Source organism: Mastigoproctus giganteus, chromosome 4, assembly GCF_048544385.1.
Source record: "Mastigoproctus giganteus isolate SK-2022 chromosome 4, ASM4854438v1, whole genome shotgun sequence".
In the NCBI taxonomy this organism is placed as follows: Eukaryota; Metazoa; Arthropoda; class Arachnida; order Uropygi; family Thelyphonidae; genus Mastigoproctus; species Mastigoproctus giganteus.
This window is the reverse complement of record NC_143578.1, coordinates 201,786,130-201,798,887: the sequence shown is the minus strand read 5'-3', so window position 1 is coordinate 201,798,887 and position 12,758 is coordinate 201,786,130.

Here is a 12,758-nt window from a genome sequence, read left to right as displayed (position 1 = left end):
GGTCATTCCCTGACCTTTCCGCATCCTCCGAATTTGGTGGTGACGGGCTCGAACCCCGGTCTAATCAAGAAGCGTGTGCTACGCACTGCTGCTCCTTCCCACCTGGCCTGCCTCCACGGCGCTGAGTGTGGACAACTTGGGCCTCAGCAGGGGTCCAGCGGCTAAATGGCCAGAAGAACAACGGTACATAACACTATACGTATACAATATCCATACACTTTTAAATCTCTGGCCTTTCCAGTAAACTGGCAAACCTACAATGAAAGCAACGCGGAGATGGGGGAAACCGCTGGTGCCGCTTGACACTAAATACACTCTACTACACTTGCGCCCCCTGACCATTCGGCTACGTCAGGCCTATTCTATTTTATATCACATATCAAAGTTTTATATCAAAAGTTATATTAAAATACATCGTATAGAAGTTGAAATAAAACATATAAATTCAACATTTTTTTTGCATTTTGAAACAGAAATAATTTGTTTTTTGTAAACTAAAAATAAAGTGAGCATTCTTCCGTGTGAGCATTTATCCATCTGGGTATTTTTCATGTGAGCATTTATGACAGTGGGATTTTTTTCTTTGCAGAATTTTCGTGTAGGCTTTTTTAATGTGCGCATTTATCTGGTCACCGTTATATCAAAGTATCATTGCAACATAAATGATGCCACGAACCAAATATCCAGGTCACCTGAAATTTAACATATATACCAACCTATTTCTTATACAGCGATCGAACTTTTTCAGCCTATCTAACTTGAAAAATAAAATTAGCTTTACTCATTTGAATCCTATTATAAATTCTTCAACCTATGAACTTCCAAAATATTGCGATACTTACATGAATGTAAGTTCCTTCTGCGAGGAACTTACATTCATGTTTTTTTAGTCGAGGAGACCATATCTGAGAAGTGAAAGGACAATTTAAATTATTTAGATAGCAGGTTTGGAGATGGTATACTCATTCCCCAGTCTTAAATTAATGACCACTTCAAAATCTAATGCTGACAGTTCATGACCTTCTTGAAAGACGAAATTGGACATAACGCTCAAACAGGCGAGCACTAAAAAATAGTGGAAATACATATAAGTTATAATACTTTATTACAATAATCATCTTAATATGATGATTAACACCTTCTGGTTTTATTGTCATTGCATGAGACCCAAAGATCAGGTTGGAATCCAAAATTACCCTGACAATTTAATTTCAAAAATAAGCTTTAATATAATTCTCTCTTTATCCAGACACACTTAAATTAGATCTAAATAAATAAAAATTCAGTAATTTTGTTTTACTTAAATTTGTTTGTGCAGATAAGCAATTTATCTGCACAAGCCCCAGCTGAATTCGGAATTCTAGAAGAATGAACAATACCATCTGCATACGAAACAAAAGTGAGATTTAAAAAAAAAAAAAAAAGGGGGTGGACAAAACAGCCGAAAACAGAAGTGATGAAAAAGCCTCTCAGCTATTCAGTGAAAAAATCTTTACCATCAGAACAAAATTACTCGTAATTCCCTGAAACCAAGAAAATCAAAACATTATCACAGATACATAATTCTTTAAAGATGAATAAATCTGAATGCACTGCTTTCCCGGGAGTTAAAACCTAGAAACTAAAAGACTTATACAGATTACAGCGCAATGCCACCAAATACTTGGACTAGTCAGAAGGCTGCGTAGGAGCTTTATTTTTAGGAATCGGAATAAATGGGTACCTCCACCAAGACCTAGGGATATGATCCTCCTGAAAGGTTCTGTTTGACAAGAGGCTGCATTCTATGCTGATTATCAAAACGTGGGTTGTTGTTGTTTTTATAGTAAGGTTTTAGGAGCATCGGTGACTAAGGCAATATTACTCCGTATATACTGTCTGTGAATTGCTTGTGCTCGGTGGTCTATTTTCTTTGCTGGGCGAAAAACGAAAGTTTACGGGAGAAAAAACCATGCTACACTCGCCTGGGACAAAGCGTGGGACTGTAAAGCTAAACGACCCTTGTTTATATTGAAGAGGCCATATCTGAGAAGAGGAAGGGCGATTTAAATGACTTAAAATAGATTTAGAGTCTAGTTTGGACAGTACATAACCTTCTTTAAAGATGACATTGGACATGATGATCAAATAGGCGACCAATTGGAAAAAAATCTACTAACAATAAATATTAAGTTAAAAATAATTTATTATGAATAAATAACATTATTACTTTTTAAATAATAATAATAATAATTTATTTATCCCTATTTTATGTTACACTTTTTGGGAGATAACAGCGAAAGAGGAGGGAGAACACATAAGCCAATGGCTTTTTAGGGGTGTTCCCTTAGGAAACGATATGAATAACAATAAAAATATACAGTTCTGAAATTGTACAGGTACTGTTCAACAGATAAGACATAAATAAATTTGAAATTTTTGTACATTTCTTTACAGAAGACTTCATAAACCATCTCTATTTATAATTGCATTGTGAAAATTTTTATAATTTACTTTTAAATCCAAAAAGGATTTAAAGGTAAATTGTTTTATTAAAATATTATTGTAAATAATAATCTCTCTCTCTCTCTCTCTCTCTCTCTCTCTCTCACACACACACACACACACACACACACACACACACACACACACACACACACACACACACACACACACACGGGACTGATTTCTGTTCCCTAAAATTAAATCCACGCTGAAAGTACGATGATATGACAATGTAGAGGTCATTAAAAGAGATGTTACAAAGGAATTGATGACAGTCAATTGAAATGTGTTTAAAAATTATTCCAACAGTTCTACGAGAACTATCAAAAGTGTATGACTGCTCAAGGCAATTTTTAGAAAATATGAAAAGCTTTTCTTTCTTTCTTTTTTTTTTTTTTTTTTTCATATCTGATTTTTTTTTTAAATTTCGCAGAACTTAATTTCAAACTTTGAATTTTGAATGCAATTTTTAAATAACAAGTCCTTTTCTAACGCTTTTCTGTGCAACTGCACTAATAATTGAGGGAAATCTATTTGAAAATCTAAGAGATTCCTTTTGATCATAAGCTGGCCCAGGACAAATGGCCCTAGTGTTCCCTTCTCAACTGGCTTTGGTTGTATCTTAACTTCGGCAGATAAAAGGACCACCTCTAGCTAGTACGGCGGCCTTACCTCTACACAGCACATTTTCTGACACTTTACGCTAGGCATCGGCCATAATTCGGCTCCATTCCTCCTGCAGAACAGCTGGCAGACCTGGAAGAAAGCTGTTTTGGGTGCAGTCTAATATGGTATTCCAATTCGTAAATGAGGACTAACGTCTGAGCCTGCTAGTCCTGTATAGCCTTTGCCAATTTTGTAGCACTGACTACTACGTAGCGCATAACTGTCCAAAACATTCAAATATCTCACAGACCAGTCTGCCTACCAAACTTCAAGATCGAGATGAAAGGAAGCGCTCATTCCAGGCAATCTCCACACCTTCCGCGAGTTTTCAAAGTCGTACATACATATTATTTTTCATTGAAGTAACACCTGTGGTTTTCCATCATTGTCTGCGCGGTAGTATAGTAGCATCGTCGCCGTCCTTCCGAGACCGGGTGGAAAACGGCCGGATTCGATTTCCCCCAATGATTCCAGGAACTTTTATGGGATTTTTTCACCCAGTGGCTGAGTTAGTCAGTCTCAGAAAATCGGGTTTTTCGTTCAACAAACAGGCAAATCAACCAGATTGCGATTCACGAACATAATACACTTGGACAGATGAATGCATATTCCGGGTGGCCCTAGTGCGACATTTATATTATATCTTTCCATCTTTGAATAACATCCAGCACAAAAAAGGTTAAAGTGTGGCATTCAACCGTCATCCACGTTTAAAGTCTCTTAAGTCCAGCCCCTCATCCATAGTGGCTTCTAATACTACTGCTGCAGCACAGGCAGACCCACGAGACATATGCATGTCGTTTCCGACGTACATGATCTTCCCTTAATAAATCCATGCTATGACTTCCTTATGGCTCCATTCCTATCAAGATGATCTTTCACTACTTCCTTAATTATTGACTCAATTATTTTCTTTGGTGCAGAAGTCAAACCTGTAGGTCTGTAATTAGCCACTTCATACTTTGGACCAATTTTGGAGAACAGAGAACTCTGCGAATCTTCAATCTGTAGAGATCTACATTGGATTTAGCATGACAGTGCATATATATATTTATTTTATTTTATTATTGTTTTTTTTTCTGAAGCAGCAAAAGCTTGTGGCTTCAGTGCACTACATGGATAATACTATTAATAATAATAATAGCAATTTCTTCCTTTACTGAGGCAAAGCCTCAGATAGCTTATACTCAACATCGTTAGTACTAACATGTGGAACAATATCACTGTTCGTGCCCTTAAAAGATGATTGTTCGAGAACGTCAATAAATTTTACTCCGGCAGACAAACCACCTCTGCATAATATTTTGCTCGTTTTCTGGAGAACAGAATAATCAAAAATAACTACTTTCTGCGGAACCAGCGCCTTGGCGATGAATGAGGGTCAGCCCCAGAATTGAGTTCGGCAGCTGAGAGTACTTGATGAACCCCTGATTTAATTCCATTGAAGACAATAACTGTTATCTTCAAACACTCCAATTCTTACATCAAAATGATGAATTTACACTTATTTTCTCGTTCTGTTCGCATTTCACTTATTTCCTCGTTCTGAGCTAAGGTACCCTCATCTACTCAGTCTATATCTTTATACAGACAAAGAAGAGTGAAACAGATAGAACAGAGAGGTTTTTTATATAACAAATTAGTGCCATATGGTATAACATGATAATTCACAGTTAAACCAAAAACAACAATTAAAACGGCAAAAACAAAAAAGGCAAATAACAGACACAGGATCATAGCAGCTGGAACTGGAAACTCCAGATGAGATGCTACAGGATCGGAAATCTGAACGTAGTGTAAATTTGATCTGTAATTGGTTGAAAAAGCAAGTTCAAAATGGACAGTGCTTGTTCGGAAGTGGTGAATCAAAATAAAAAGCAACCGTCCCCTCCCCAGAATACTCTAGAGCTCAGCACTCACAGATAAGTAGGTTTATTTATGAACTATAAATACAACGGTTCTAAATGGGAGGAGAGGTTACAATTTGATTAGCCGCTGCCTTATTTTAAGATGACGAAATAAGTATTTCGTACATAATTTTTTATAACAACTTATTACATGAATAACTCTTGATTTCTCTGATCAGATTTCAGAATGTATTTATTCGTTATTAAAAATATACAATTAAAATCTAAATAACTTCGATTAAACATACAATAATATATTACTGTAATATTTTTAAAATACTGTGTTAAAGATTGTGTTTAATATACTGTGTTAAACAGGTTAAAATGAAGTAAAATCTAAAAACACAGTAGCTTTTAGTATCTGTACGTTACCTTTATCAACGTAATATTTGCATGGAAACAGTAGGTATAAATTCATGAAAAAAAATATATAAAAGTTTTTTCCATGTATTTATACATTAAAAAATATTTTTCGTGTAGACGAGAGGAAGGAAAGGAAAGGAAAGAAAATAGTCATTCTCAACTTCTTCCAAGGTTAACGTAACCTCAAGTCACCCGCGAATTACTCGAAATAGGGGAGGGGGGGGATGTGGCAGGGATCAATTAGGAGGAGAAGACCATCCAACTCACGTCAAAGATGGGATGTATTCACATGCTATTATTTCTGTTCAAAGTGTGTCTGGTGCTTGTGAACGGATCTCGAAATCTCTTGTACTATCAATAATTTGAACGTCATTTCGCCAGAGGTCGTCCCTTCTGCCAGCAGTGCACAGCTATCGCCGATTGGTAAATATCACTATTCTCAATGGGTATAACGCACTCATTCAAGGCTTCCTGCAAGACGATTGGTGGTTTCACCGATATACCTCGCATTGTAGTCTCTACATGGCATACTAAATCACATCACTTTTTTGCTAACTGGTATAGGGATTTTTAAAGGGGATACACAGTTTGTACTTTTCTACCAGGAAATTGCACAATGTTAATACTGTACCTATTTATATGCAAATCCTGGCAATACTCCGATAAAGTGGAAAGGAATGCGAGCTATACCAGAAGCTCTGTTCGAGTCCGACGTAGGGGTCTGTGATGGGGAAAAATCAACGTTCGCATGTTTCTAGGTTTTCTTCTAACTTAGGGCGTTCTGATTCTTTATTTAGCATTAGTAGAGGCATATGATGCAAGAAAGCAAGCTTATACGGTATCAGCCGGAAAAAAAAAATTCCCATTTCACTCATCCATTCGCTCCAAAAGTTTGTCCACTTCTTCCTTGAATTTATTTAAGCTGTCCACTTCTACAACAACGGATGGAAGTTTGTTCCAGCAATCAACTGCCCGCTGGCTAAACGCAAACTTCGGCACATCTATTCTACAACTGTCTTTCCTCAATTTGAATTTATGCCTCTTCAGATGCATAATTTGCGCAACATGCAGAATTCCATCAACATTGAGCATGCTCAAACCATTCACGATCTTATATACCTCAGTCAGATCACCTAGCAGGTGAATAATCTCCAGAACTTCAGCCTTTCTAGGTATTCCCCTGTGTTCCCCTTCTCTGTACACGTTCCAGTAGCTCTACATCCTTCCTTTTTCTGTTTCTCAATGTGAATATGGTCTGCTCATGACTTTGCAGATAGTACTGTTGTAGTATGAGGGAGTATGACATGACATGTAATTAGTGTATCAGTCCATGCACATCGGTTTAAGATATGTTGAAGTTTTTAAACGCGAGCCTACTTTTTATTTTACCATTTCGTCAGTGCAGGATTCTTAATCTCTGTTGTAAATTTCAGAAAACTGGAATATCCACTGAGATGTGTTAAAACGGTTTTGTCGCTCCCACGGGAGAAAATGGTCGATATATCATCAATATATCCCTTTAAACGTTTTTTTTTTTTTTTTTTTTTGGTAGTTGTTGGCGAATAGGCTTCTGTGGCCATAATGCACCTCCCAAGGTTTTTGCAGTACTTTGATCCAAGCCCGAGGCGGGAATCGAACCCGCGACCTTTGGGTTGCCAGGCAGGCACTTTACCCACCCGGCTAGCCCGGTCGGCGTTTTAAACGGTAATAGGATAAAAACAAACAATTACATTTAGGGTCACCCGGAAAGTTAATTCATATACCGATATATGTATTGTGTCTGTAAATTGCGTGTGTTCTCTAGTCAATATGCCTGTTTTGGTGGATGAAAAAACCCCGGTTTTTAGGGAAAAATCTTGCTATCTACGCCTGAGACCGACTAACTTAGAGGGTAATAGGGAAGGGGGAATTGGAGAGAGCTTCCACGTACAACGTTTCCATAACTAAATTGGTGATATTTGGACTAACTGGTGAACCTATAGCTAAGCCATAGGTGTGCTTATGAATGACATCAATCAAGAATTATTTAAACATAATTACTGATCATCACATACAGCATATCTATTATAGTAAGCTGTTTTATTAACTAAAGCAACTTCCCTTTCCGAGTGGTCAGGAGCGAGAGTGCATAGCACGCGTTCCTTGAGTGGACCGGGGTTCAAGCCCGTGACTACTAAATACGATAAATATTTGTACTGACGATTTATTGTAAACTCTACTGACTTGGTTGTCGTGCCGGAGTATAAACAGAAAAAATTAAATAAATAAAAAAATATATAAATGTTATTTTACACAGGTATTCCCATGGTTGATGGGAATACCAGTAGAAAATGAAACATCACATAATTATTTAAACGATTTCCTATTTATTTAACATTAATCCTTAACATCCTAAAAATTGACTCTACAAAAACACTGCAAAAGGTTCCATATTATGCTTAATATAAGCACTAGAATATCATATACGCCTAGACTTTTTATTCTTGGTGTGTTTAAGGATAAACAGGGCTGGCACTAGCGATTGTGGCGCCTGAGGCAAAACTTTAATGGCGTCTAATTCATATCGTATCTTAACACACATATGTATGCAGAAGCGCATCTAGCAGCGTCTATTTTAGGCGGGCCTGTGACAAATGCCTCACTGTGCACCCCAGTGCCGGCCCTGATGATAAACACAATATATTCATAGTAGAGTTCAAAAATAACAGGCGTTTCTGATAAAAGATAAAGTATATTGCTTATGTTACTTGGTGGAGCAATAATGTTCACTATATACTTGTTAGCTACTTGAATATCCTTATTCCTGTTTGGAACTGTATTTATCGAACAAGTTATATGTCTGAAGGAATGTTCTTCCTCTTGTTTGCCACATTGTTCATTGGCTTCCATTTATCCTATTGACCCATATCCCTATGAGTGAGTTTATTTTTATAATAGTTATTTAATTATCTTGTGTATTAACTTTATTTCAAAGTTAAAATTTGTATTTTCTGCTAGACAAAATTAACAGAACACATAGAAAACGTAGTGTAACTCTTGCAGATCAAGATGAAGCAGGAAAAAATTCGGTACAGTTCTGTTCTTTGATGAATCCTGTTTTAGCCTACAAACAGATTCTAAACGTCGTTTCAACTGGAGACAATAATGATCAACGGCCGCACCCCTCCATGATTTTGATAAGGGTACACTAACTGCACAGAGGTAACGAGAACAGATTCTCGAACTCATGTGTGACTTTTTAGGAGTGCGGTTTGTCCAAATTTTCTTTTCATGCACGCCAACAACCAACTGCTCGGTCACTTGATCCATTCGCTCCAAAAGTTTGTCCAGTTCTTCCTTGAATTTATTTAATCCACCACCTTCCGAAGTTTCTCGCTGTTTTCTCATTTCATCGTTATTCTATGGTACGCCACCATACTAAATTTTGTCCCTCTTCATCTCAAGCAGAACGAAATACACCACGGTTTCTACATGTTCTGTTAATTTTGTCGTGCAGTGTAGTTAATATGGTGACGTATTAGAGAGAAAGTTTTTATGTAACCAATACGATTGTTCTCTAATTTGGTTTAAGGTAATTAATTCATCAGTTATCAAAAGTATGTGTTTTCTTCTAACCTGATTTCTAAACTCTTAATATCAAAGTCTTTCATTACTGTATTTTAGTTAGCGAGTTATAAATTACTGGAATAAGTTACCTACATGGGTGATAGAGGCTGACAGTCTGGAGAAATTCAAAGGCCAGCTGGATAATTACCCAAGGGAGGAGGGAAATGCATAGGTTGTCGATTTCCTTTTCTCTTATTAATTATTATTATTATTTTTTAAAAATTTTCTTCTTATCATTATTAATTTGTTTTTATTCTTATTATTTTATTTATTTTTTTGTTGTTATATTTTATTATTATTTTATTATTATTATTATTATTATTATTGTTGCTCTTATATTATTTCTCCCTGATTGGGGGATTCCACTCCGTGATGGGTACTGCTACCAAATACACAGGGTGGTTGTAATGATTGGTGTTACTGTTGGTCGAGGAAATCTCTGACTGTCCTACAGATGTTCAGTTTTGCGACTTTCTGGAGTTCCTTGTAGGTTTTCCTGGGAGACCTATTGCTGCTAGGCTGTTATGTAGAGTCTTTGGGACCATACCGGTAGCTGACACGATAATCGGGATGATGGTTGCAACTTCTTGCATATGCCACATCTCCTCGACTTCACGTCTCAGGTTCGTGTACTTCCTAATTTTTTCCTCATCGGTTTTCTGGACATTGCTAGTGTTGGGCACCACTATGTCAATCAGGTAGGTAGCCTTTTCCATCTTGTCCACAAGGGTTATGTTCGGTATGTTGTGCGGGATGGTCTTATCCGTTATTATGGCGCGGTCCCAGTACAGCTTGTGGATTCGGGTCTCTAGTACTGCCTGGGGTTCGTACTTGTAGTATGGTACACTTTATTTGGTCAACTGGTATTTCCTCGATAGCTTCTGATGTATTATCCTGGCTACTTGGTCGTGTCTATGAGTGTACTCAGTCTGGGTGATCACCTTGCACCCCGCGGTGATGTGTTGGATCGTTTCTGAGGCCAGATGGCATCGTCGACATGTGTCATCGAACACTCCGGGCTCTTTTGCGATGTATTTTCTATAGTTCCTGGTGTTGATTACCTGGTCTTGAATGGCCAGCATGAATCCTTCAGTCTCGGGGAAGCCTTCAGTCACGTCCCGCTTATTATTATATTTATATCTTTTTTAATTAATTTTTTTTTTCACGCGCTCTGCCTTGAATTCCCACTCTAGTGCAGCCAATTTATTTAAATTGTTTTTTTTTTTCTTCTTCTTCTTCTTCTTCTTCCTTTATTATTTATTATTATTTTTTTATCATTATTATTTAATATATATATTTTTTATTAATTAATTTATTATTATTATTTTACTCTTTTTTTTTTCCCCTAACTGCACCACGGGTGGTTTTTTTTTTTTTTTTTTTTTTGGGCTCTTCTGTCTTTATCTCCTCCCTCTGGAATGGCCCCCAGAGGAATCTGTTCCACCTTCTGGCAACACTAGGTGGGTCAGAGTCTCTCTTGAGACGGTACGTGTTTTTCTGGGACTGGCCCACCTTCCCGTGGTGTGGACGAGTACCCAGAATCATCTGTCCAGGCGACTGATGCTTCTGGGTAGCCAAGTGGCCAGAACATAACAACAGAACACACACATAATACACACAAACGTACGTCACACACATATCTGGCCCATTTGTAGTGATACTGTTCTTCACAGAGATACGAGGCGAAGTTGAACAAACGTTCTAGGTGCCGCCCTTACATATACACATGTCCACGTCCCGCTTGTGAGCCATGCATTGGAAGCAATGTTATCGATATCTTGATGGAGGTCATTGTAGTGTCTGCCATGGAGTGTCTTCTTTGCTCATCTTTCTAACTTCGTTTCTTGTGCCGTCTGGGTGGGTGGGGGTTCCTCGCTTAGGTTGAGTGGGGGTATACCACTTACCTATCTTCCTTATGGCCTGGTGGAGTAGTGCTGTGTTGTTCTCGAAGTAATCCTTCAGGTTAACTATCGCTGTTTTCTGTTGTTCTATAAGGCTATCAGGCCCCTTCCTTCCTCCCTCTTTCCGAGCTATTGTTATTCTCTCCACTTCTGACTTCGGGTGGTGTTGGCGGCTCTTGGTCATCATTGTCCTTGTCTTTCGCATGATATCTTCTAGCTCGGTGATAGTCCAATTTATGACCCCGAAGGTGCATGTTAGTACTGGAGCTGCATAGGTATTTATGGCTTTAACTGTGTTCCCTCCGTTCAATTTTGATTTCAGCAGGCTTCTGAGTCTCTGATGATATTTTTCCGTCAAGCACTTCTTGATTTCCTTGTGCTGTAACTGCTGAGCCTGCATCATCCCTAGGTATTTGTAGGTCTCTCCTTCTGTCATAGCTTGATTTCCTTGTGCTCTAACTGCTGAGCCTGCATCATCTCTAGGTATTTGTAGGTCTCTCCTTCTGTCATAGCCTCGATCCCTTTTCCAGTCAGCAGCTGGTAGTTTCGGCCAACTAATTTTCCCTGGTGCAGTGTGTGTGGGTTTTGCATTTGTCTAGACCAAATTCCATCCTGATGTCCTTGCTGAATTCTTCGGTGATCCGGAGTAGTTGCGGGAGTTGCTTCTCGGTTGCCGCATAGAGCTTGATGTCACCCATCAAGTTTGATAGATGACATCAAGCTCTATGCGGAATCAAGCTCTATTGAAGAAAGAACCTGTACACCCTCACCCTCAGGTGGGTGAGGGTGTACAGGTTCTTTCTTCCTTCATGCATGGTGGATAGCGGGTTGAGTGCTAGACAGAACCACAGTGGGCTCAGAGCATCTGCCTGAAAGATTCCTCTTCTAATGGGGAGTGGCCTGGTTGTAACGTTCTCGACCTTAATGGTGGTACTCTATTTCGCCATTGTTGCTCCTAGGAAGTTTGCTACTATCTGATTGACTTCTGACTTCTGTAATAATAATAATAATATTATTATTATTATTATTTTTTTTTTTTATTTTATTTTTTTTTTTTTTGGCTGGTGAAGCATAAGCCATAGGCTTCCTTGCACCATGGGCCCATTACTAATACTAATACTAATAGTATCCCCGGGCAGGGGGGAACACGGGTATCTGTCTGCTCTCCTCCCTGCCTACCCCATACTTCGCCTGGTAGGGCTCGTCCCAGTTGACCTCTTTGGATTTGCCTACTCTATCGTCTCCATCCTTCTACCTCTTTCCCCCAGCCTTCAGTCTCCCCCGCCCCCAATTTAACTAAACCGACCGAGTACGCCCCTAACAATGCCGCCAAATTCTAATCAATGTCTAAATCCAACCATTTTCTCATAAACCTCTTTCGGCCTTTCTAAATTCTAGTGTTCATTCCCTTTTATATATACATATATATATATACAGGGTGTTTCAGTTAAACGTTTCAGAACTTCTAAGAGGGGTAGGGTACATCCTGACAACTCGAAATCATATAGCAATGTGGGGTCGGAAATGCTTTCCTGAAGCGGTGTTGTACACAGAAGCACCATAAAGAAAAGAGACCGTAAGTGAGAAATCGTTTTAATAATACATGAAAAGAAGCAAAAGGTACATGGATTAAAGTAAGTGTTCGAAGTTTCTTCCACGGGCTACAATGCACGCCTCACATCTCCGACGCATGGACATCCGAACATTCTGGAATACTCCAGGCGAATTTCGAATTTCTTCGGCAGCTACTGCGATTCTTGCAACCAGCTCCTCAGCATTGTCAACAGGGGTTCCAACTCATGGCTCACGAGTGAGCTCTAACCAGAGACCG